We start from the raw sequence: 6,138 nt of genomic DNA on the forward strand, positions 1-6,138 counted from the left end.
ATGAGATTGCTATATGCGGTACTATACATGCACGATGGTTGTTCTTCCTGGAGCGCTTCATGAAGACCTTGAAGGGCTTCGTGAGACAAAATGCAAGACCAGAAGGTAGCATGGCCAAGGGCTGGTTGGTACAAGAGTCACTTGTATATATTTCTGAGTTTCTTGTTGATGTGGATAGCTCTCTCCCACGACTATGGAGAGATGATGAAGACCTAAGGATGACCTCTATTGTGCCTCAAGGCAAAGGACGCAACAAAGTAATAGACACGGAGTTGCAAATTATAGTATCAACCTCTTTTGCATGCTTAATAGTGATGTGATGAAAAGATGGGTGACAAGATACGAGGATGCAAAGGCAAGAAGACAAGAAGAAAGGGCCCTCTTTCATACACACCACGGATCTCGTGTGCCATACCCTCAGTATCTAAGAGCACTTCCAAAGGATATTCATGTGGATTGGCTACTTGATGAAATGGAGAAAGCAGAGAAAGACGAGGGGATGCATATCACAATGGAAGAATGGGAGTATGCTAGGGGATGCATGAGCAAGGTCGGTATATAGAATGTTATGCATAAGTTAGGAGCTTTCCATAATTTAGATTGCTTATTTAATTGATTTTTTCTTGGTGTAGTGCACTATGTTCAATGCTATATGGTGTGAGGGCAAGCATTTTCGAACACAACGGATTGATGATAAGAGAAACACACAAGATTGCGGCATCGTTGCTAGCTTTGAGGGAGCCAATGGAGCCATGGATGATTATTGTGGCATAATCCAAGATATTATTATGCTTGACTTTCGACGCTTCTTTGTGTATGTTTTGGATGTAAAGTGGTTTAAGGACGTGGTGGAAAGAGGCCATAATGCAACAATTAAACGCCATGCAAGTGGCTTTGTAACTATTGACTCCACAAAGTTTTGGCAAAGCAGGAAGGACACACTAGTACTACCACAACAATGTGAACAGGTATCGTGCACACATATAAAAATACTCGCTTTTAAATATTTGATGCAAGAAAAGTAACATGATTGTATTTGTGTTTGAACTAGGTTGTCTATCAACCAATGGTGGATAATAATAGATGGTGGCATGTCATACCTATTATGCCACGTTCCAAAGTGATGTATAGTACATTTACTAATATGGAGCGTATGGAGGATGATCATGGCCATGGACGTGATGATGACTGTGATACGAGAGAGGAGGATGATCATGAGATAGGAGATACAGATATTGAGGCCATTACCCGTGAGGACGAGCCTACCATTCGAGATGCTGATTTCGATGAGCACATGAGTGGCACAAGTAGTAGTGGGTTGAATGTATTTCTCGGGGGGTTCACTATGTATAAACCCTCTATACCACATGCGTTCAAGGCATATTTCTAAAATCCCTTATCTGTATAAATTTTTCATTAATAAAATGTACCCCTTTTCCATACAAATCTGTAAAATTTTTCCAAAACTATTTTAAATAGTCCCTTATGTATATTTATTTTTGTAAATTTTAGAAATAAAAAATATCCTTTTGTTGAACTCACGTGATAGGGTTACATATGATGAGTGACCCCCCCAAGATGTATTTGTAGATCTAAACACTTCTTTGGATTTTGAAGAAGATAGTTTGGCAAGGGTTGATCTCATTGAGGATGAGGTTGAACCGTAGCCCCATAATTGATATTGGCAAAACTATTTTACATATTGTCTCATTCTCCTCATCTCACTTAATTCTTGTATATGTGGGCTTGCAAAAAATTATGTGCTTTGGTAATCATGGGCAATGTTTGGAAAGCAATGATGTATACCAAAATCTCACTTTCTATATTCTCTGGTTTGCGTCTATCTACGCGTCTAAATGTGCATCTGATTCTCAGTGTAAACGTGCAAATAAACGCGCTAATACACGCGCAAATAGACACGCTAATAAACGCGATGTTAGACGGGCCCGTATTTTCTCAGGTTAGACGTGCACGTAAACGCAGTAATTTATGCGCAAATAGACGAGCTTTTAGACGCGCCTGTAATTCATCTACTAAAGCAATGCCTATAGACGCGACCAAGCGCGTCTATAGTTGCTTTGTGTTGTTGTGATTGACATGGCAAATTGAGGTGGAGGGATTGGTGACGTAGCAAGGTTGACGAGGTATGCCAAGGTGGCAAGGTGTGATGACATGGCTCATGATGTAAAATGATGAGGTGGCACATATGGCAACATGTGTGGCAATGTAAGGTGACATGGTAAGGAGTGATGTCACATCTCCTTGATGACATGGCACCACGTGGTCTAACAACATGGCATGGTTTTGATGACTCAGTCTTCCGCATGGGCAGCATGCACACTCCAAAGGCTTGCCACTAGGGTCGGTGATGCTCCTAGCCTACCTCACCAAGCCTAATACCAAGCCTACCTTGTCTTGGTATTAGGCTTGGGTGGCCCTTTTTCCCCCACAAAAGGGAGATTTCACTCTTGGAGGCCATATCGTATGTTTCGCTTAGTCAAATTTAACCAAAATTCTTTCCTCTTATTCATCATGCAGAGGATTAAAAATATTGACATCTTTGAAATGTTTGGTCATGTTTGAGAATTACTAGATTTATTTTTAATATTCTTTATTGATCCTCTCAGGAGTAAAAGTCAAAATTAAACTTTAATCTTCCTAAATCTAACCGTTGGATTTGGGATTTGATGATTCAACCACACACCCTTATGTGCCTACTAACCTTCCACCGAATTGGATTTGCTTAATTATTCAAAATACTAAAAAAATGTGGTGTGCTACTAAAATGCATGTATTTTATGACTTTATTTATTATAAATAATTATTTATAATTAGATAAATCATTCAAAAAATTACCAATAAATCAAGTTAAGCTCTACATAATGCAAAGAGACCACTTACAAAGTTTCAATAACATTTAATCTAAAATGAGTGAGAAATTTAGAATTTAATATGACACTCTCTGTTTGTGACAAACGTGTGACCACCCTGGAACCATGCCGTATGACACAAAGAAATTTTTTGTGTGTGCATCGAATTTTCGATCAGACTATACGATTGTCTGCAAAATAGCAAGTGTGATGTTGTGTCAGAAGACTTCAAAGACTAGATTCATAGGGAAGTAGGTGAGATTTGCATTTTTGTGTGCTAAAAAGCTTGTTTTTCCACCTCCTAAGGATTGGGGAGTGAACAAAAAGTGGACACCCTTAGCTTGCTACTTCCCACCTCGATCGAGGTATATGACCTGCGTGAGGCATACAATACCTCAATCGAGGTATATGACCGAGGGGTATGTGCTATGACCGAGGGGTACCTCGATCGAGGTTTATACATGCGTAATGCATTGAATACCTCGATCGAGGTATATGATCTGGGCATAGCATACCTCGATCGAGGTATTTGAAGGTACAAAACTTAGGCAATTAGTTTCAATCTTAGCACCAAAATAATCCCATTTTTCACATACAAAGGGGTACCATATAAAGGGGTTCTTGGCATATATAATAGAGAAAGGATGAATTCTATTCATGATAAATTTATAGATAACTTGGGGTTTTACAAGTGGGCCTTGAACGAGAGTGTGATAAATAAGGTTTATACATAGTGCATCCCCCCCCCTTCCCTTTTGAGAGAAAAGGTCTATCACAAGAATTGAAAGACCCAACATAATGGTACTTTGTTGCAATATGCAAAAGTTATGGCTCACTTTCTGACTTTCACTATACAAGGAGGACACTAACTCTATCATAGCACCTCAACTTTTTTATAGGATTCTCTCTGCCAAAGCAACCCCCTTGGTTTTGTAGAATAGGTCTATTTTAAGAATTTTGAGACCCAATAGGATGGTACTCTACTATGAGACTCAATAGTGATGGATCGCCCACTGATTTCTCCTATACTAGAAGGAGACTACCTCTTTCAAAGCACATCAACTTTTATATAAGATGCTGTTTTCCAAATCAGGTTGAGTTGTTATGCAAACCGGTTCTATTCTAATATACTGAAGCTATGGTGTAGCAACTTAATTTGGCTAATGGTCCATCTCTTCCAGGTCATTTTGGGCTCGGGGGGGTCACTCATCATATGTAACCCTATCACGTGAGTTCAACAAAAGGATATTTTTTATTTCTAAAATTTACAGAAATAAATATACATAAGGGACTATTTAAAATAGTTTTGGAAAAAATTTACAGATTTGTATAAAAAAGGGGTACATTTTATTAATGAAAAATTTACATATAAGGGATTTTAGAAATAGGCCTTGAACACACGTGATATAGAGGGGTTTATACATAGTGAACCCCCCGAGATTTTGGGGTTCTCTTCATGGTGGCTGCCCAATTTGCTATGTTCCAAAATGGTCTTTGTTCCACATGGATCCTATTTAGTTGCATAGATCATGAATCTCCATTGGCATCTATGATTTCTTGGTTCTACGATTAAATTTGGATCTTGTTTTTCTAGAGCTTTTAGATTATATTATTGCAAGATTTCGTATAGAATCTATAGATCATTTTGGAATTCTTGAGGCTGAAACGCTTGAGAGTTTCTTGAATTGTATGAATTGATGGAAATATCGATGGATAAATTAGCCTCCTTTACAAGTGGAATTGTTAGTTGATAGCTTTTTTCAAGTTCCATATTCTTCTTTCCCTTCCTTATGCTTGTGCGGGCTCTTTTGGAATTATGGAAGCAAGGGGTTTAGGGTGAAACCTCGGTTTTTCAGTTTCTCTTGCCAAAGCATGTATGGTTGCATTATGTGTAATTGCTTCCCACAATATATCAAAGAGTTGACGCAATGGAGCACATGATGAAGATAGCATTTTCAAATTAATATAATGTTATGACTAGAGCGAGCGTGAAAGAATTTCCTGTGTACATTCCCGGATCATGCCTCGACTCTATTCTACACGTCTAGGTAGCGCCCGCGCTGTTCGCCACCCTGCATTGCTTCCGGATCTGCCCTTGCATTCCGGTGAGGGGGCTGATGTTTCCCATCTTGACCATGGCTGCCACAAAGTCCCGGAAGAAGGACGTTTGATCGCTGGCGTAACCTAGGACCTGTTCCCGGGTGCTTCCCGCAGTGGAGTAGAGCACCTCGTCCGAATGCAGAAGCCCTTTGCCCTTGACGAGATTCACGTAGTATCGATTGTCGAACACTGTGGGCGTGCCCACATCCAGATTGGCAAAGTTGGTGCTGTTAGCGGTGCAGAGCTGGAGCAGGGAGGCGTGGTAGGAGCTGTCCATGGTAGGATCCGGCGGACTCGAAGTCAAGCGCGAGCTGAATGTGGCGTAGTTGGCCTTGCCGATGGTGTGTGCGCCCGACAGAGCGACCAACTGCCGCGAAGTTGGCAACAAGGCCGCTGACGTTGAAGTTGAAGCCCGGGAGTTGAAGTTGACATTGACGTTGAAGTTGACCTTTGACGGGTTCTTGGCGCTCCAAGTCCACTGTCACCCGGCCTCTTGAGGTATTTCTGTGCAGCTCACTATTGTAACATTTCAAGCACTTCCCTTGAGCATCTTGCCTAGTGGCACGAGAACCCAAACGAGCATTCCAACTCTAATAAAGCCCATCAATTGCTGGAGCCACATGTTTTTGACATTGATCACTACAAGCATGCATCGATTTCCTCTTATGGAGCAAAGGAGGGACACTGTACCACAATTGCACTTTAAGAAGAGGACCTCTTCCACTTCGATAGGAATGAGTCTAGAAAAAGGAGGTTGAGGAACTTCATAAAATCTTGGAGAGCAAGGCATCCGTTGCGCTCCACAAGAGAAATAGAGGCTCCTACTTCTACAAGAAGGTTATGAGCTACACCAAGCAAAGAGAAAGATGTAAGCTTATGGCCTCTTTCCAAGCTACCTTTTCCTATTTCAACTATATGTTGGAAATTATGCCAAAGACTACGCCAAGGCCAATAACTAGCCTTAGTAATTACACTCATTTTAGTCACACATAAGTTGAACTCCTTCGTAGCACAATGTCATTGTTGTCACATAAGCTAGGCTAGCATCCATGGATATGATTCCTAGAGGATATACCATTCACATCCTTAAACAAGCATATTTTCTAATGTCATTGTTTTTTTATATCTTCTGGTTGAGTGAGGGTGTTTTCAAAAAAAACATTGAGAT

General features: G+C 40.5%; 1 pseudogene; it reads right to left on the minus strand.

The window, feature by feature from the left end:
- Positions 1 to 4,914: 4,914 nt before the first annotated feature.
- On the minus strand, positions 4,915 to 5,247 carry LOC147904515 (peroxidase 15 pseudogene; annotated as a pseudogene).
- Positions 5,248 to 6,138: the final 891 nt, after the last annotated feature.

This window comes from Dipteris shenzhenensis, chromosome 2, assembly GCF_047967505.1.
Source record: "Dipteris shenzhenensis isolate YYH24624 ecotype China chromosome 2, Dip_SZ_1.0, whole genome shotgun sequence".
Classification (NCBI taxonomy): Eukaryota; Viridiplantae; Streptophyta; class Polypodiopsida; order Gleicheniales; family Dipteridaceae; genus Dipteris; species Dipteris shenzhenensis.